The 21,786-nt window shown below is 34.6% G+C and overlaps 1 long non-coding RNA gene across 1 annotated transcript in view; it reads left to right on the plus strand.

The window, feature by feature from the left end:
* LOC124987539 (uncharacterized) overlaps positions 1-21,786 on the plus strand; it is a 101,136-nt gene that overhangs the window by 8,693 nt on the left and 70,657 nt on the right. Inside the window, exon 2 of the long non-coding RNA XR_007109203.1 lies at positions 16,067-16,158. This is a non-coding gene — a long non-coding RNA (uncharacterized LOC124987539). The remainder of the gene's footprint in view (positions 1-16,066; positions 16,159-21,786) is intronic.

Here is a 21,786-nt window from a genome sequence, read left to right on the forward strand (position 1 = left end):
CTTTCTGCATCTGGTGGTTCTTTTAGCTTTTCCATGTAATCCTAGTAATTCACTTAAACAGTTGGGATCTTTGGCTTACAATCAGGGATTGGTGTTGACATAATGTTCTTTACCGCTTTTCTGGTGTTTTCTATTTAACCATTTTTAAGAACATTTTATGTATTGTAAACATAAACCTTAAACTGAATTGGTTTTCTCCAGTTTGTCAGTCGCATTGTAAGTTTGTTCATCATAATATTGACATACAGTTATTTAGAAAATGCCATAAATTTTCTAGGTATTTTTCCTTGTGATTCTTAACCTTTGATAAATGCTTAGAGAGGCTTTTGTTATCACAAGATCATATAAATAAAAATATCTACATATTTTATGGTTTTATTTTTATCCCTAATTCTTATGACAAAAATGGAAGCCTTCATTTGTTGTTGTTTTCCAATCAGTGGGAAAGGGTAACTAGGAAGTAGAAAACAAACAGCTTCCTTAACTCTCTGTTTCCCTCCATCCCCCACTCTTTCTCTCCCTCCCTCCCTCTCCTTCCTTCTCTCTCTCTCTCTCTCTCTCTCTCACACACACACACACACACACACACACACATACACACACACAGGAATAGACGTGCAAAGACATTCTATCTTATATGCCATACATAAGACACTTGGGGTATGCATAGCAGATTGGGAAATAAAATGTGTTTGTTGTTATTGCTGCTATTGTTTTGGTGCTAAGAATTGAACCCAGGGCCTTGGACAGAAAATACAAGTTTCTCCCTAATAATCCTTTGGCCAGCCAAAATGCATAGAGTTAAGGAATCCCCCATAGTCATGAGGCCTGCCAGTGGGTAGAAACCTCTGTTTTAAAGGATTATAAAATATTTTAAAATGGTAATTGTGTTGAACATGGAACTAAAAATGTTTCTACATAAGTAAAAAGTAACACATACATAACGTTTTACAAGAATTTTCTCCTTAGAAAATGGGGTGTATTGTATGTGTATATTATAACAAATCTAAAATTATCTTCTCCACCATCACTACCATATGTTTGTTTTTTAAGTAGACTCTTGATAGTCTTATACTTTTTTAAATCTTTCTTTCTTTCTGCATAGGTGACATAAATATGAGTAATGAGGATAAGGATGTATTAATATGATTTCTTAAGATCATTTGTGATTTATGAAATTTATCATGAAATGTAATATTCTTTAAAATGAATGACCCATATCTAATTTAGGAATGAATGTTAAAGATTTAATAGTGAAATAAGAATTATAAATTCCATTTTCTTATCTAAATATAAAATCTGTTCCTGGAACTGGTACTTGATCTGTTTCATGATCATTTGGACAGAGTTCCATATTTAGTCTCTCTCTATCTTATTTTTGGATTATAAATGCCCAAACCTTAGAATTTATTCTGCAAGCCTGCTAATGACTCCTTGGAAAATTTCCTTGGAATTATAGAATATTTTCTTTGTGAACCATTGGTATTGACTTTTTAAATTTTTATTGATATATACATATAAACACTATACATATCTTATGTTTATATATAAAATATATTTTATATGTAACAAAAAATATATATCATATATATATGATATATATGTATATTTTGTAGGTGTGGGTGTGGTGCTGGGCTTTGAACCAGGGCTTTGCATGTACTAGGCACATACTCTACCACTAGGCTATTACCCCCGCCCTATTTTTTATTTTTTTCCTATGATATGTAACATATACACAGAGACTGATATAGAACAGATAAATGTGTTTTGGTGGAAATTAGAAAGCAAACACCCATGTAAATCACCATTTAGTTCTCAAAATTTTTGGGAACTCACAAAAGTCCCTACTTTTCTCTACTTATGGAAAGTTTATGATGGTTGTGCCTTGATTTTACTGCTCATCCCAAAACATAGTAAATAAATGGATTCATATTGCATGAAACATATGTTCAGCATATGTTTATACATTTAACTCAGGTATATGTGTTGTAGTGTTCTATTTTCATGATAAAGCATTGCCTTGTATTCCTATACCACACAATCAATACTTTTATAGTTTCCGGAGTACATTTTGTGTTTATTTTAGTTTTTCATAGGGATGAGTTCAAACCCTTTACCATTGAACTCTACCTTTAACCCCTCATCCCCTGTGAACTTTTGTTTTTGTTGTGAAGCTGTGAACATTTTTGTGCAAGTGATATGGTGAATATGTTTTTGTAGGATATGTATCTAAGAAGGAAGGTTTTACTGGTTTTTAGGGCACGTATACAGTCCCTTTCAATATATGGTGACACATTGTTTTCCCAAATGATCATAAGCATAATGTTATTTCAAAGGTTTTTTACCGTGCCTTCAAGCTTTTGCTAAAAGTTTTTTGAAAGTAAAAAAGTAGTTATACTATGGTATTGGATTTTATTTTAAATATTACTTTAAAAATTACATCAAGATATAAAAGATGAAAACCCATTCTTTTTTAATCATTGGTTTGAAATAATCATTTCATCTCCATGGTGGATGATAAGAATTCTGTACCATACTTACTATTGAGTGATTGAACTTAATAAGCAATTTTTCATGTGGTTTCATTTCTCCAAAATATCATTTGACAGTACCACAGAACTTTTTAAAGATATGTTATGGGGCAGAAAGTGTAGCTTGGTGGTTAGAGGCTCTTGGCTCAAATGTTATTAGCACCTCCCAAATGCACGCGTGCACACACACACGTATGTGTGCGTATATAAAAATAGTATATATACATGGTAAAATTAAATTGAAATTAGGCATAAAGGTGTAAAAATGTCTCTACTAATTCCTCTGTCTAATGTTCTGCTTTAAATACCTAATTAACAGTTTCTTTTGTTTGCTTATTGAAATAAACTATAATTTCCTTATGTACATAAATGGATCATAACATTTTTTCACTTTAACATCATGTATGATTCTCTTTTTAATGCTAAATATTAAATGGAACCAGGCACCATAGCACATGCCAGTAATCCCAACTCAGGAGGCTGAGGTAGGAAGATCTCAGGTTTAAGGCCAGTCTCTGCAACTTAGCCAGACTCTGTTTCAAAAACAGCTGAGGATGTAGCTCAGTGGCAGAGTATCCCTGGGCTTGATCCCCAGTACTGCAAAATAATAAAAATAATAATATTGAATCAATTTGGTATTTAATAATTTATCATAGACTAAAGTAGATAGGTATTTGAATCACTTCCAAGTTATTGTTACTACTAATAATTGATCATTAAGTATTTTGAACATATACCTTGTTATTTTTCAGGTAGATTCCAAGCTATAGGCTATTTATATTTATTCCAAGCTATTTATAGCTCTTTTGTTTCCAGACTATACAAGCATAAATTTTAATAGTATTACAAAATTACCCTCCAAAAAGTTGATTGAATTAACATTCCTATCAAATACTCTTTTCCATCACTGAATTATCAGGATATTTTATCTTTACTGTTCTCATAGTTGAAAAACAGATTTGTTTATATTTATTTAATTATGAGTAAAGGTGTTTATATTTATTTAACTGTGAGTAAAGGTGAGTATGATTCCATTTTTTTTTTCATAAAACTGCCTGTTAATATGATTTGACCTATTTTTCTTTTACATTGTTATTTTATTTTTCCTTAATGATTTGTAAAACTTGTAAATTAAGCTACCTTTTCTATATGTTACAAATATTTTTCCATTTCATGATTAATTTTTACACTTGGTTTATAACTTTTTGTACATAAGTTTTAATATATGTTTTCTTCAGGTGTATATAACTTTAAAATTGCTTAGAAGATTATTTTGTGGTTGCCATTTATCTTGTAAATTTATGGCACATCAGTTTAGTTCTCATATTGAGTTCAGCCTTTTTTGTTTTTTTGCTTTTCCTCAAAGAAGTCTGTGAGAACTTCCCTAGAAGAAACCATTGAAACCATTATAGACCCATGAATATGTGAGTTTGAGTTGGCAAAAAATATATATATTTAACATTTAAATGACTTCTATTTCCTTCTTCCTTCAGTTGTCCAAAAAGTCAATGGTGTGCAAGTTTTATTTAAAAGACAGTATCTTATCAAAGATTTATCATCTAAGAAGACAGAAAATACATTCTGTTCAAACTCCTGTCCTCGTTTTACCTGAAACACTAATTAAAGGTTGACAGAATTTCTTATAAATGTATCCATGGCTAAATATCGAATTCCAATAAATTAATTTATCAATTTTTTCTGAATAGTGTATTTGCTGACCTTGAACTTGGGATCCTTCTGCCTCAGCCTTCTAAATTCTTGGGATTACAAGCACGTGCCACTGTTTTTTTTTTAAATATGCATTTCTCATTACATTCTGAAATAACTTGAAAACAACCATTTGGACTAAAGTATTAAAGTCGAGTGGGGAAAAAAAAAGTCAAGTGGGGCATTGGTATAGTGTGTGCCTCTACTGAAGAAAATGTAGAAGAATGAGATAAAAACTTGTGTAGTACAAAGAGCAGGTGTGTTTATTACTGATTATAAAAGATTCAGGCTTTCTGAGCTCAGGATTCTTCTTCCCCTATGACAATTCCTATGCATGCAGTTGTCATCTGACTCTCTACATATTGCCCTGTGGGAAATGAGATATAAGGAACTGTTGCAAAGACTGCTATTGCTGTAACAAGAGCAGCCTTTGATTCTGCTCTTGGAGTCTTCTTTCTTCTGCCAGTATCCATGTAAATGGTGGGCTAACTTGTTAGCTTGCAAGTAGGGTTAAAATCTTAGAACCTTCTCTATTTTTTGTACTAGGGATTGAACCCAGGAGCACTCAGCCACTGAGCCATGTCCCCCAGCCTTTGTATTTTTTTAATGTTTTTTGTTATTTTGAGACAAATTCTTATGAAGTTGCTTAGGACCTCACTAAGTTGCTGAAGCTGGCTTTGAATTTCTCTCCTGCCTCAACTTCCTGAGCCACTGGGATTACCAGTGTTTGCCACTGCACACAACACCTCTTTTTTTTTTGACTAGATGACATAGAGCAAGGGTCATCAAACTTTCTACAACAGGCCATACAGATAACACATGGTCTGTGTCATACACTTCATAAGCTTTGATTTATTTTTTCTTTTGTTTCAACCCTTCAAAAATGTAAACCATTCATAGCTTATAGGTCATATACAACCAACCAGTCTTTGGGCTAGATTTGACCTCTGGGCCATAGGTTGCTGGCATTTAATGTAGGTCATGGAATTAAATGACTGTTCTTTTCCAACAAGTTCTCCAGAATTTCTCTCCAAGCCATGAGAATTTGCTTTTCAAAATGCATTTCTCATGACTTGTAAAATGAAGCTTGTGCTGTTGCATAGCTGCATGGAAGTAGAATATGACTGAAAAATTAGATGATTAAAAAAACAGTACTTGCTAAATTGTCTTTTAGGAAATGTTCATCCTCACTATTGCTCTTGGAAATCAGTTGATCTGTTAGGCAAATAACTCTTAATTCATTTGACACTAACAGTAGGCTATAGGCAGCTTTTGTCTGTGTATTCCTTCTTCATTTAGCATACCGCTTAAAATAAAAACTTACGTTGAGATTTGGGGGAGGGACTAAAAAATCTATAAGGTATTCCTCATACTTTTATCCATAAGATTCTTATGGTTTGTGTGAACAGAATTTGTCAAGAAATAAACACTGGATCTAGATTGGCCATCTAGTATTGATGTGTTAGGCTATTTTAATCAATCTTCGTTCTGATAACTTAAAAACTGCTTAAAATAATGTCTGGTGTGTTGTGCATGTGCCTGTAACAGCTTTGGAGGCTGTGGCAGGAGGACCACAAGTTCAAAGCCAGCCCCAGCACTTAGACCTTGAGCAACTTGGTCAGACCCTGTCTCAAAATAAAAAATAAAAAAGGCTGGGGGTATAGTTCAGTCGTTAACCTCCCTCCCCCAGTACCAAAACAAAACAAACAGCATGAGGGCATCTCACAGTTAAGAATTATAGGCCAGGATTTGGAGGAGAGTGGAGACTTCAGGGAAGTGGCTTGGTAATTGGGACTGCTTTTCCCCTGGGAATAGAGATGAAGAGACTGGTCCGTGGTTTTCAGGCTGGAATAGAAAAATAGAGAGCATCCAGGGTCCATCAATTAGTGATCACCAGAAACTATTTGTCCAAAATTATATGTTAGGACCTTAAGGGTTATATTTTGGAAGCAATGGAAAAACCTGACACAGTGGTACATGCCTGTGGTCCTAGCAGCTCAGGAGACTGAGGCAGGAGGATCATGAGTTCAAAATCAGTCTCAGCAATTTAGTGAGGCCCTGTCTTTAAAGAAATTATAAAAAGGGCTAGGGATGTGACTCAGTGGTTAAGCATCCCTGGGTTCCATCCCTCTTGCAAAGAATGGAAGGACACACATTTTTAGGGACTGCCACTCTGCTTTAAGTCATCTTAGTCTCCTGTTTTGAGGTTATCCTAAGTTGTAGTACTGCCAGAAACTAGAATTAATTAATTATAAACCCTCTCTTGGGGAAGATAATAGCATCCTGAGTCTCAAATTATTTTTACAAGCAATTTTAAGTGAGGTGGCAAGACAACATGGTAATATATATGTAATAAAAAGCAATGGAAAGAGAAGAAACATACATGAGAGCTTTGCATAGTGGCGTTATCAGACACATACTATGTATATCAGATTATACTTTTGATTTTTCAGGAATAAAAAAGATGAGATTTTGTTTTAATTGACCCCAGGGATTGAACTCAGGGGTGCTTAGCCACTGAGCCATATACCCAGCCCTATTTATTTATTTATTTATTTATTCTTCTTGTCACAGATAGACACAATACCTTTATTTTATTTATTTATTTTTATGTGGTGCTGAGGATTGAACCCAGTGCCTCACACGTACTAAGCAAGTACTCTACCACTTAGCTATAACCCCTGTACCCTTTTTATTTTTCACTTTGAAACAGGGTCTCCCTAAGTTACTTAGGGACATTACTAAACTGCTGACACTGACTTTGAACCAGTGATCCTCCTGCCTCAGTCTTCCGAGCCACTGGGATTACAGGTGTGTGCCAATGTACCTGGCAAGATTGATATTTTTAAATTCAAATTTTAAAAAAAATGGAAATTTTAAAATTGAAAATAAAATAGCTGAGGTTAATTAGGGCTAGGGATGTAGCTCAGTGGTAGAGCACCTGCCTAGCATGCACAATCCTGTATTCAATCCTGACACAATAAAAAAAAAAATAAATAACAAAAAAGTAATTTGACAGATACATCATAGAAAATTAGTTAAGTGAAGTATAGGTCAGAATACTCAGAACAAAACATGGAAAACTAAATACACTGGAGAGAGACTGATAAAGTTTCTAGAACAAATTATAAAAGAATGGGGAAAAAAGTAAGAGAGGAAAAGAGATTTAAAATATAGTGAGAAGGTCTAAAATCCTTCGAGTCCCAGAAGAAAAGGAGAGGAAGAATGGGGTAAAAACAATGTTTAAAGAGATAATGATGGAGAACTTTTTGCAAATTAATAAAGATAAAGCCTCAGTTTGAAAGAATGTGTAAATTCTAGGCAAAATAAATAATAGGCCTATCTCGATGTAATATATTTACATATCAATGCTGAAACCAAAACCAAAAATTTTAGAGCACTCAGGAAAAAAAGTTGTACTTAAAAGTATAAGAGTTTGTCCAAGAGCTGACTTTTTTATTGTGGTAAAATATACATAACATACAAATTAGTATTTTAACTACTTTTAAGTATATTTGTTCAGTGGTATTAACCACATTCACAGTATTATGCAATTATTGCTACTTTTCCCAAAACAATTTATCATTCCATTTAAACAATAATGCTTCATTCCTTCTTTCCCCTTGTTCTGATAACCTGTTCTACTTTCTATCTTTATGAGTTTACCTATTTTAGATATTTCATGTGAGTAAAATCATACAATATTTGTCCTTTCGTGACTGACTTGTTTCAATTAGCATGATGTGTTCAAAGTCATCCATGCTATAGCATGTATCAGAACTTCATTCCTTTTGTGACAGAATAATATTTCATTTTATGTGTATACCATATTGGGTTTATCTGTTCACTTCTTTTTTTTTTTTTTTTTTTTTTTTTTGCAATTCTGGGGATTGAACCCAGGACCACATGCTTGCTAGGCAAGTGCTCTACCACTGAGTTTGTTCACTTTTGGGTGGGCACTTCCATAGTTTTCAGTTTTTGAATATCATGAATAATGCTATTATGAACACTGATGTGTAATATTTGTTTGAACCCTTGTTTTCAGGTCTTTGGCATATATACCTAGAAGTAGAATTGCTAATTTATAGGGTAATTCTATGTTTATCCTTTTGAAAACCTGCCAAACTGCTTTCCAAAAGCTGACTTCTTTTTTTTTGTCATAGGTGGACACAATACCTTTATTTTGTTTTCTGTTTTAAATCTCATTTTGGGGGGGGGGGGGGGGGTTCTTGGTTTTTTTTTTTTTCTGTCTTTTTTGGAACTGAGGGTTTAACCCAGAGATTTGAGAATGTGAGGCAGACACCTTGCCACTGAGCTACATCCCAGCCCACAGTTCCTTTATTTTATTGATTGATTTTCATGTGGTGATCAGGATCAAACCCAGTGTCTCTTATGTGTGAGGCAAGTACTCTACCATTGAGCTACAACTCCAGCCCCAAAAGATGACTTCTTAAAAAGAAAAAAAAAAAGGAATTATATCTCCTAAACGCTGAAGAAAAATAACTACAGAAGTAGAATTATGGGACTAGGCTAATGGGAGTAGAGCGCTTGCTTAATATGCATGATACCCTGGGTTTCAGCCCCCGCGCCATAAAAAGAAAGAAAAAGAGTAGAATTATATACACGATGAAAATATCCTTTAGAAATAATATTTTCAGATAAAAATTGAGATTTCACCACTATCCAAACTGAGCTAAAAGAAATACTAAAGGGAGTTTTTTAGAGAGTCTCAGATATAAGACAGGAAGGAAAGAAAAACAATGAAGTAAATGTGAGGAAGAAATCTAATATTGACAGTATAAAACAATAATAATGTTTTGGGATTAAATAAAGTGAGAACTGTAATACCTGATAAGAATGGCATATAAATCAGGAAGATGTTAAAAGTTTTTTAAGAACTTTGACTTATCTGGGAAGAAAGTGAAGCTACTAAATAACTAGAGTTTTTAAATCAAAGTGTGTTGTTATCTTTAGGAAAACTGTTAAAAGAATAGTAAGAATATATAACTGATGATAATTCATAGGCCAAAAGCAATAAAAATTCTAATAAAAAGAAAGAAAAGAAATAGAAAACTTCATCAATTGTAGATTTAAACACAAATATTACATTCAATATGAAACAATGAAATGCTTCATTAAACAACAAAATCAACATACAATTTGCAAGGATAATATTTATTCTGTTTATTTTTTTGGATTCTGAGGATTGAATCCATGACCTTATGCATATTAAGCCTGCACTGTCTGAGCTTCACCTCCAGCCTACAAGCATGATATTTAAAGTGTGAAGATGTAAGAAGAAAAATATATAAACACTAACCAAAGAGATGGGAGTTATATTAATTAATAACAAGGCAAACTTTAAGAAGAAAAACATTTGTAGAAACAAAATGTATGATTCCTAATGATAAAAGTGTTAATCTGCCATGAAAATGTGTTTATGTGTGTCTTGTACATGTGTCTTATGGGGTGAAGGGATATTTCCTCTCTTCCCTCTGAAGGGTCACTGAAATACACTGACCAAAAAAAAAAAAAAAAAAAGAAAGAAAAAAAGACATACAAGTATATTGATGTACAAAAAAGGAAAAATTATGTAACAATCATATTAGTCTAGGGTCCTTCAGAAGATTATATAATCTTATATAATAATATATAATAGGGGTGGTAGACAGTTTTGAGGGATTCTGAATGATAGTTGAGAGGAATAAGAGTTTAACTTGTAAAAAGATTCTTTTTGGAATTTGAACCCAAGGGACAGATGTTGTCATGTAAGAAAAGTCAGTCCAGGAGTGGTTACATTCTTCAGTCTTCTTTTCTGACATAGATAAAGGGATTTCAGAGGGGGTAGAAAGCAGTTTTGTTCCCTTCTGCAGTTTGGTCTTAATGTAGACCATTAAGGGAATTACAGAGCAATCTTTTCCCTTTACATCAAAATGCTCAGCATATAAAATATCCTCCATATTTGGGAGGATATCATTCTCTAAGTCCCAACAGTATCTATTATATAGCATCAAAATATATAAAGCGTAAATTGTTATAATACAGGAAAAACTGAACAAATTTAAAATCATAGTAGAATATTTCATTTCCCCTCTCTTGGCAACAGAAAAAGCAAATTTAAAACTGAGTGTTTGTGTGTGACTGTGTGTGTGTGAACACATGCATGTGTGTGATTAGCAAGGATTTAGAAGATTTGAACAAGATTAGCAAACTTGACCTAATAGAAATATATAGATCACTATACCCACCAACTGAAAAATCTAGGGCCAGATGACATACATTTAAGAATAAAAATAGGCTCACATAGGCTTTTTCAGAAAAGGAAAAAAGAAGAAACATTACTTAATTTGTTTTCTACGACGAGCATAATCTTAACACTTAAAACTGATAAGAAGTAGCTGGGTGTAGTGCACCACCCTGTAATCAAGCTAGCAAGACTGAGGCAGGAGGTTCAAAGCCAGCCTCTGCAACTTAGTGGGCCCCCTAAGCAACCTAACAAGACCCAATCTCAAAATAAAAAATAAAAAAGGGCTGGGAATATGGCACAGTGGTAAAGTGTCCCTGGGTTCAATCCCGATACCAAAAAAATAAAAACTGATGAGCAGATAATAAAAAGGAAATTAAAATTAATTCACACATGGTTAGTGTATAGATTTTGTTTATTTAAATTGATATAAAATTTTACACATTTCTGGGATACAATAATAGATGTATATTAATGTAAAGGATTATACAAGATGACAAAATTGGGTTTATTTCATGATTTAAAGATTGAGTTAGTATTAGAAACCCAATCAAGCCTGGCACACACATATAATCCCAGTGACTCAGGTGCCTGAGACAGGAGGATCTCAAGTTTGAGAATTGCCTTAGCAATTTAGCAAAACTTTGTCTCAAAACAAAAAAATAAAAAGAACTGGGGATATAGCTCAAAGGTAAAGCGCCCTTGGGTTCAGTCCCCAGTACCAAAAATATGAAATAAAAAGGGCTGAGAATGTTACTCAGTGGTAGAGCAACTTGCCTAGCATGCGTGAGGTCTTGGATTCATTCAATCCCTGTGCCATGTACAAAAAAGAAATGAACAAAAAACCCACAATCAATTATTTACCACATTAACAAGATAAAGAAAACATAATTGTATAATAATCTCAATATATCCTAAAAAGGTGTTTGATAAAGTTTAACATCCATTTTCTGATTAAAACACCAAAAACTACAAATAGAAGAAATATCTCCCATAATAAAACATGTAAAATGCTGTAGCAAACATTATAATTAAACATTATACCTAAAGTTTTGAACACTTTCCTCTTAAGATAGGATAAGAGATAGGAATATCACATCTCATTGTATGGTACTTCACTGGATTTTCACATGAAAAAGAAAATGTGATATTGTCTCACACTGTACATAAACATCTCAGTTGGATATTAGATTTCAGTATGAGAGTCATAACAAACCTTCCAGAAGATAATGAATAATTTTATAAGTTCCTGTTAAGGAGTGACTTCTTCAATAGGACTGAAAAATATATTACTGGCAAAGACATAAACTAGTAAAGTAGACTACATTAAAATTAAGAACTTCTGTCCACTGGGTGCAGTGGGGCACACTTGTAATCCAGCAGCTCGGGAGGCTGAGGCAGGAGGATCATGAGTTCAAAGCCAGAAGCTTAGTGAGACTCTGCCTCTGAACAAAAAATATTTTGACAAGGGCTTAGGATGTGGTTTAGTGGTTAAGTGTCCCTGGGTTCAATCCCCAGTACAAGAAAAAAAAAAAAAGTTGAGCATAATTATGTTTATGATCTGTGATTCTATTGCTAGGTAGGCACTGCAAAAGTGCTTGCAAATGTGTACCAAGAGAAATGTATAAGCATGTCTGTAGCAGTATATTCATAATAGTAAAAAACTAGAGACAATTCCCATGTCTAGCAACAGTACATTTATATAATAAAATATTTAACAGAAAAGATAATGAATTGAGTTACAGTTATATGCAAGAACATTGATACATATCACAAACACATTATGAGAAGCCAAAATTACACACATACTAAGTGATTCTCATCCTGTAAAATTCAAAAACAGGCAAAATTTTCTAGTGGTTAGGCATGCCTTTTTAAGTGGTAAAACCTTAAAGAAATGGAAGAAATTGATTACTTAAAATGTCAGTACAGTGGTTACCTTCAGTGAGCACAGAGAGATTAATGATCAGAAGACAACAAGCAGGCTTTTGGGTTGCTAATAATTTGTATTTCAGAGATACAATAATGGTTACACTCATTTTGTGTACTTTTTCTGTGTGTTGTATTTAACATGCACACAAAAAAGGTTTAAACTGTGATTGGAAGATGGAAGTGGGGAGAAACAAGCTATTCCAGATTTTAAAAATTGGTTCTGGTGTTACAAAAGTTTTAAATGCTCATTAAATTAGCCAGTGCATTTTGGTTGCAAGTAACAGAAATCCAACTCAAATTGGCATGAAATAACTTCTATAGAACATCTAATACAAACTCCAGTGATCCAGGGGCTCAATACCAGTTGTCTATTCCTAGCCAATGTATAATAAGTAAGTACTATTAAATGAAAATCAATGCTCTTTCTTCAACTCTATGTTTTGTTTTTCTTCATATGTTAGCTACCTTTCTTATAGTGAACAGTTCCTTCCTGCAGACAAAATGATACTATAAATCATTCTTGACATTGCCCTTTCCAGTTTACAGTCATAGAAGGGAATTGTCTTTCTATTTATTGGCGGGAATTTCTCAGGGAGGTCTCCATCAGGCTCTGCTTCAATCACATGTCTATGCCTGAACTAATGTTTATGAGGGTTTGTTGTAAAGGACGAATTACTCTGAACTTGGTCCAGTATACACACCTAGAACTGGTGATGGGTAGATAGAGACAGGGTCAGCCTCACCTGAAGAGAATGATTCTCCAAAGGGATATAGATCCTGGCAAACAAACTGAAGACCTGCATCATGAAATTATTTTCACTTCAATTGGATTTCTATAGTTGTACTTTTCAATTTAGGCCTTTTAAAACTACTGATGCAAATACCCATGTATATAATTAACAGCAGCCAAATTATGGAACCAACCTAGGTGTTCATAAGTGGATGAATGGATAAAGGAAATGTGGTGTACATACACGATGGAGTTTTATTTCTCCATAAAGAAGACTCAAAGTATTGCACTTGCAGGGAAACGAATGGAACTTGAGAGCATGTTAAATGAAATAAACTCAAAAAATCATATGTTAAAAAACAAACAAAAAAATAATTCATATGTTTTCTCTCATATGTGGAAAAAAGGCAGGGAAAAGGAAAAGAAATAGGGGATGGGGGATCTCATGAAAATAAAAGGGAGACCAGTAGAGAAAACGAACCAAGAAGATGGGAAGGGAGAAAAGGGGAAATAATGGGGAATGATATTGACCAAATTTTATTGTTATATCATGTGCATGTAAGAATATGTAACAACAAATCCCAATATTATGTATAATTATAATCTACCAATAAAAAATGAAAAACATTTTTTAAAAAGGAAAGAATAAGTGAGTTAAAAAATACTTCTATTCATATAAGTTTTTGTATACTTCTTCTTAATTCTTAAAACACACACACACACACACACACACACACACACACATACACAGAATGTTGATGCAGAGATACTATCCTAAACCAATCATGACAGAATTTCTTTGGGAGGGGGAAAGTCACCAATATTATTTAAGCTCTCCAAATGGTTTTAATGTGCTATTTCAATCACTATTCAGAAACACTGAGTTACTATGTAAATCATTTAAGTAATATTCAAGTTATAAAATATTTACATGGTATTAATCTATTTTATCATCTGAGATCTATAACTACCTAATATAAAATTAATATAAAAATTCATGTCACTACAACTTATGATTCCAATTAAAGATTTAAAAAACAGTTACTAAAAAAAAAAAAAAAAAAAAAAAAGTTACTTATTCAAGTACTGGTTTATACTACCTAAGCCAGAAGCAAATGTAACATTTTTATAAGCTCTTGATCAGCAAGATTATCAAAGTTAGGTTAGCTACATGAACTCATGAAAAAGAGTCAACTGGTTTATAACCTGCTTTAAACCTGTAGGAATTGAGTTCTTTAGCATCTCCTAGATTTGAAATTGGCAAACACCATTTAATCAGTAAAATGGGTAATAGATGGTGCTCTGAAAGGAATTATGTGAAAGAAACACAAAAGTTTTGTATTCTCCTATTTTCTCATTAGTTATAATTGTATTTTAAATGCTCTCAGTTTTAGCCAGCTTTTTCTCTGCTGTGACCAAAAGACCTGACAATAACAATTTTAAGGAGGAAAAGTTTATTTGGGTGCTCATGGTCTTGGAGGTCTCAGTCCTTAGATGATTGAATCCTTTACTTGGGGCATATGATAAGGCAGAACATCATGGCAGAAATGTGTGGCAGAAGAAAGCAACTGGTGACATGGCACCAGGAAGCAGAGAGAGAGAGAGAGCTCTGCCCAACAAGAACAAAATATATACCCTAGAGGCACACCCCCAGGGACCCACTTCCTCCAGTTATCATTCAGTTAATCCCTTTCAGGGGATTAATGTACTGATTAGGTTAAGACTCTCATAACCCAATCATTTCACCTCTAAATTTTCTTGCATTGTTTCCTACATGCACTTTTGGGGAACACCTAATAACTGAACTATAACACCATCTTTTCTTTTCAAAAGCCAAAATTTCCTTTCTGGAGGTGCAAAGGATCAAACTTGTAATAGTTCAGACAGGACTGTCATGTGATAGTTCTATAACTTTATACAAATCAGTTTGCAAAGGTATGAATATATCAATAGACAGATGTTAATATTGTGTTAATCCAAAGTGTCTATGCTCACCCTTTGTATGTGGTACAAATGCCCATTCTCTCTTTTAATATTAGTATGATTATGCTTTTGGAAGCAGTAACATGGCATGACAAAAGGTAACAATTAGGATCAGATATACCTGCAATTAAATTCTGTCTGCTATTATCAACTGTGTTCTTGGATAGGTTAACTTCTTAGTGACTCAGTATCCCCAACTGTAAAATAAGAATATGACCTATCTTGAAATGTTATGAGGATTAGGAATGACAACTACCATTCTTCTGCCATTTTGCTTCAGAATTTTACAAAATTATGCAAGTAAATTTTTTTTTAATTAAATAACAAATGTAGCTTTTCCTTACCATAATACCCCTTCCCATCTTGCCATTGATAACCACTAATATCAGTTTGGTGCATACTGAGAGACTAAATATACAGAAAAGGGACAGCACATATATGCAAATAGAACTCTGACACAAAAACCTCTGCAGCAACCAGCCTGGTAAAACAAATCACAAACTCTGAAGCAATGGATCCAGAATGTGAGAGCTTGGTCAATGAGTGTCTGCATCCAACTCAGGACTAACCAGAGAAGGTCAAGTTTGGTCCCCAAACCAATCACACGATATGCCCCATCTGGTCAGCCCACCTCTAGTTTCCTGGGCCAATCACAAAATACTTGAAATCTTCGCTTTTTTTCATGATAAAGCTTTTTTACACTACTCCCCTGCCTGCCTTTAAGTGTCTGACATACACAAGTGATGGTGTCTTATTCCCTTGTTATGGAAAGCCATGAATAACTAGCCTCTGATTATTCTCATTTGGGTGGTCTTTGTTTATTTCCATCATGTCCTTCCAGCCTTTTTACTACTCATAGACAGGTGGACATTTATACATACCCTTGAGAAATATGTACCATTTTGTAACTTTTTCACTTTATTTATTTTTTTTTTTCAGGGCCGGGATATGAACCCAGGATCTTCTGAATACTAGATAAGAACTCCCAATACTTCCAGTCCCATTTTATGGATTTTTAAAAACAAAAATAGGTATATATACTTTTCCATATCTTGATTTTTTTTTCCCCCTTAAGAATGTCCTGGAAATATATCCTTGTTAGTTTATTATATTCGTTTCTACAGGAGGGATGTGGTAATGTTTATCCTGGCTTCTTTGACACAGTCAGCTCTGTGATGCTACCTTTTCTAGTACTTCACAGGATACTTGTTATGTCTACCATGGGGCCTTTCTTTCTTCCTTTTGTAACTGAATCTCACTTCCCTTTTACTCTTATCCCCCTATCTTTTCCCCTCTAACCCTCATTTTCTGAGTTGAAGTTGATTCTCCATGACCCTGGCTAGTTGCCTTCATTCACAGCTGCTAATGATGTCTCTTCCAGGGCTATTTCTTGGAGCATGTTTGAGAGTTCAGAGGCTTGGTCTCCTGTTGATCTATGTCCTGTGTGTTGTCTGTTCAGCTTCCTCATTACTGACATGTGACAAAGTGCAAGTCTTACTCATGCTGAATTCTTTCACCTTGACTCAGTTTTGCAATTGTATTTAAAGAATTTCTTTTTCCAATGAATTATAAACATACTAACCTTAGAAACCAGTTTGTGAAGGAAGTACAATAAAGATAAATGCTTCATTTATCTTTGCTTTTACCAAATAATTTGGGTGTAACTTGCAGTCACCCATATAATGTTCCTCCTAGTAAATTATTAAAACAATCAGAATTAAGACACTTGATAGCAGAGTTTCTTTTGTTTGTTTTTTGTGATGCTGCAGATTGGACCCAGGGCTTCATGCATGCATGCTAAGCACACATTCTACCACTGAGCCATATACCTCCAGTCTCAGAAGACTTACCTTTAAGATCTGACAGTTTGCAGGAGTTACCAGAGGCTCTTACACTTAATATAAACAATTTAATGAAGTGATACTATCATACATTCTGGTGGAGCATAGCCCCCTGTGTTTGAATCCTAGCTCCTCTTGTTCGGTAAACTTGGGAAAGCATTCTAACTTCTATGAGTCTAACTCTATGATGAAGATGAGATTACTTACAGGGTTTGTTCAGAAGGAAAACTTTACCCTCTTACGTTCATTTCTTGGGGGCCTGTGATTGAAACTGACAAAAGACAAACTGGCAAGAGTAAAGGCATATTTTACTCACATAGGAGCACAGAGAAAATGTGATTCTCCAGAACAGCTGAAATTAGGCATTTCTATGCCTAATAGAGAAGAAGGAAAGAAAAGTTTTCTGTGAGAGGAAACTTTTCTAGTTCCTGGGGGGAACAAAGAAGAGAAAGTTTGTTCTAATGTCCCTTTATGCAGGTACAAGTTGTCATCTCTGCTTTCTTGCCAGCAAGACCTAGAGAAGATTTTATATATAAATGCACATAAACACACACACACACACACACACACATACACTCACCAGGGATTAAACCTAGGCGTGCTTAACCACAGAGCCACATCCCCAGCCCCCTTTTTAATTTTTTCATTTTGAGACAAGGTCTTGCTAAGTTCTTAGGGCCTTGCTAAATTGCTTAGGGTCTAGCCAAATAGCTGAGACTGGTTTTGAACTTATGATGTTCCTACTTCAGTATCCTCCCAGTCACTCAGATTATGAAGCTCTGCCACCTGGACCAGCTCAGAAGGGATATTTATAGCAATCTCATTCCCGTCAGATCAGAAAGAAACCTCTGAAAAGACTTTTTCTGTATTTGTTCAATCTCAAGTGTCTTTATTTTTTAGTACTGGGAATTTTACCCAGGGGCACTTTACTACTGAGTTACATCCCCAGCCCTTTTTATTTTTTTATTTTGAGACAGGGTCTCTCTAAATTGCTCATAGCATCACTAAGTTGCTGAAGCTGGCCTCTCACTTGAATAACAGTGGGCAGCTTTATGCTTTGAACATAGCCCTTGCTGCTCTGCCATTGTGACATTTTTAAAATAGACATGTTTCTTTCTCTGCCTCTCTCCTTCCTCTTTAATCTCTTCCCCTCACTAATCTTAGTGGGGTGACGGGGGCAGGATTACCTTTCTTCCCCATCCTAGGCACAGTTATCTGTCCTTAAGCACAACCACTACAGGAACCGAAGGTCTCAGAAATGACTGTCTCCCAAATTAACAAGTGAATTACAACTCTGGATAGAGAGCACATGGAATGTAGCTTTTGAATAAACTCTTAAAACCCACCCTATTCCCCTTGATGGAAAAATCACAGGCTTAGGGCCAGGAGTTCCTATGTTTCTGCTTTGCTAGCAAAGCAATAAAATTTCTTTTTCCTTTTTCTCTAAACCATGTTCCTATTATTGGATTGGCACTGGGGACAAGGACCAAGCTTTTAGTAACACTTGAAATCCTCCTGCCTCAGCCTCCTGAGTCCCTGGGATTTCAGGTGTACATACCACTCCTGGCTTCAGGCTTCAAGTGTCTTTAGTTTAAAATAATCTTGGCCAAGAGGACCCACACAAGAGTTTGTGACAATAATTAAAGTAATTTGGGAAAGCTCTTAACACAGCACTACATAAATATGTACTTTTTAGTCTTTCTACCGTGACACAATAGCAGATGGAAAATTATGGTGATTTTTATTTCTCTCTCTCTCTCTCTTTGACTAAACTAGGGATTGACCCCAGGGGTGTTCTATCACTGAGTTATATTCCTGGTCCTTTTTTTTTTTTTTTTTAACAATTTTTTTATTTCGAGACAGAATCTGGCTAAATTGTTGAGACTGGTCTCAAACTTGAGACCCTTCTTCCTCAGCCTCTCAAGTCCCTGGGATCACAGGCATGCACCACTGTACCCAGTGTGATAATTTTATAAATATAGTAAATATAGTCAGCCAGTTTCCCTATTTCCTGGATCAGCATTTCCTATCTAGCTATTCAATTTCTGATTCATCACTTTTTGCTATATTCAATTCAACATACCTAACTTTTCCAAATTAATTTCTTCCTCACTTAGAATTCATTACAGTTGTCCTAAATAATTTGAACAATTCCAGAAAACTGAAGGAAAGTGGAAATATTTGCTTTACGACTCAAGTGTACAATGATGGGGAAGGAATAGGTGTTCTTTCCTATAGATTTATTAGAATCTCCCTTTATTAGTCAAATAAAAGGAGAAAAATTCAATATTAAAATAGTTTAATTATTCATATCTGGCATATACATAGCTTCTGAAAAACAAATTTTTGGGAAGGAAAGTATTATGAAATTCCCAAACAGAAAAATAATGGACTTTATTCACACTCTTTTTTTCACTGGTTAGTTTTGCTAATTACTTGAGCCTTCTGGCAGGAATTTTAAAATGAGAATTTTATCAGTATAGTCACCTTTTGTCTTTTGTGAAAATTGAGTCATTGACATGATAAATCCATCTTTGCCTCACTCCTTTGGATGACATCATTAAATAAAAATTATAGGAGAAAAAAAAAAAATTATAGGAGGCCATTGCTTCAGACTCAGCTCCTGCACCACGACCCAACAGAGCAGGCTGAAAATCAAAGTGGAGGTCACTCAAACTAAAGTTCCACCAAGCTAAAACTAAGCTGTTTATCTGACCTTCATAGTACTAAGGATTAGAGAGATTAGGATTAGAGAACCCATATGTCCTAAAAGGGCCTATTTCAGTTGGTATGATAATGAAGTTCCCTCTGTCTTAATCCTTTAAAAAATAAAAACAAAAACCCCAAACCCTGATATTAACTGCTCAGTTATTTTTCTACTGTTCTGTCTCCCCGTCCTCAACTTAGTGAAAAGGAAAGTAATTTTGAAATTATCAGTAGGGGTTTTTGGTTTTTTGTTTTCTGCTTTCTTCTGCTTTCCCTGCTTTTTAAATCAACCTCCTTTGCTTGGTTCATTTGAGCAGTGATTCTGTTTTATGTAGTGAAGTGTTGTCAGATTCTAAAATAAAAAATGAAGCCAACTGAGATAGTTAAAGCGAATTGTTGGAATTTTTTCCTTTGACAAAGCGAACCAAAGGAGTACAGATATTCAAAACTATTGCCACCATATGTGCTTCAAATGATACCACATAGGCAATTTTCAGTAGTCAGGATAAGTATGAATGTTTTGCTTGTGCCACCAAATTCCATTTCTAATTAAACACCAAAGTGTATTGTCTTGTGGTGAATACAGAAAAACTCTTCGTGTGTGTATTTGTGTTACTGCTGATTGAATTCAGGGACACTTTACCATTGAGCAACATTCCCAACACTTTTTATTTTTTATTTTGAGACAAGGTCTCTAAATTGCTCCTGCAGGCCTGAAACTTGCAATATTTCTGTCTCAGCCTTTCTATTAGCTGGGATTGCAGGTGTGCATCACCATGCCTGGTTTGGTTCAGTTTTTATAGGGTTTCTTTGTTATCGTTGTTTATTTGTAATTGCAGATTGAATCCAGGGGCACTTTGCCACTGAACTCCATCCCATCCCTTTTTTACTTTTTAATTTGAGACAGAATCTTACTACATTACTGAGTGTCTTGCTAAATTGCTGTTGCTGAAGCTGGCCTCAACTTGTGATCCTTCTGCTGCAGCCTCTTGAGTCGCTGGGATTACAAATTGTGTCACCACCTATGGCTTGGTATAGTTTTTAATGAGGCTCATGAATTACACCCCTAAATATTTTTATTAGTGTTACTGAAATCTTGGTCCTTGTCCCCAATGCCAATGCAATAATGAGGACACCATTTTGAGAAAAAGGAAAAAGAAGGTTTTATTGCTTGCTACCAAAGGAGAAACACAGTCCATCAGGGGAAACAGGGGACTTTTAAAGAGGTGATTCGAAGGTTACATTCCATGTGTTCTCTTTCAGGAGTTGTTATTCACTTGTTAATTTGGTAGATAGTCATTTCTGAGATCTTCTGGTGCCATCCCTAAAGTCTGGATTACTTCATTCCTATAATGGGTGTGTGTCCAAGGATAGATAACTGCCCATGATGGGGAAGAAAGCTAATCCTATTTTCCTGAAGATTAGGGATGGGGAAAGAGTTTAAGGGGGAGGGAGAAGAAGAGAAAGAAACATGTCCCTTTGAAAAATAAATTCCTGTGGCACACTCCCAGAATCCCAGCAGTCTGGGAGGCTGAAGCAGGAGATTTGTGAGTTGAAAGCCAGCCTTAGCAATTTAGCAAGGCCCTAAGCAATTTAGTGGTACTCTGTAAATAAAATATTAAAAAGGCTGGAGATGTGGCTCCATGGTTAAGTGCCATTGTATCAAAAATAAATAAATAAATAAATAAATTGCAGTGGCAGAGTAGCAAGGGTCATATTCAAAGAATAAAGTGGACCATGATTACATTAGCACATGATATGTCATCTCTTAGGGTAGATACCATGAAGAGTGAAAAAAGAGGAAAGTCTACCTGAATTAAGACTCTTTAATTTTATTTTTTTAACCTCCAATTTGTTCCCATGGAAGGCATTTTTTGAGGGGATTCTACAGAGAAGCAATGGAGACATCCATTAAAGGTTAACAGTGTTTCCTTGAGTGATGTGATAACAGAAACTTTTATGTTTTCCAAATTTTCTGTTTGTTCTGCAGAGAATATTTTTAATTTTGTCTAAGAGGGAAAAAAAACTATTTTTGAAAGTAGTGAACAATTTATTATAGTGCCTTTTCACATAGAATGCTTAATAAATATTTGTTAAATGAATGAGTACATT

Source organism: Sciurus carolinensis, chromosome 6, assembly GCF_902686445.1.
Source record: "Sciurus carolinensis chromosome 6, mSciCar1.2, whole genome shotgun sequence".
Taxonomy (NCBI): domain Eukaryota; kingdom Metazoa; phylum Chordata; class Mammalia; order Rodentia; family Sciuridae; genus Sciurus; species Sciurus carolinensis.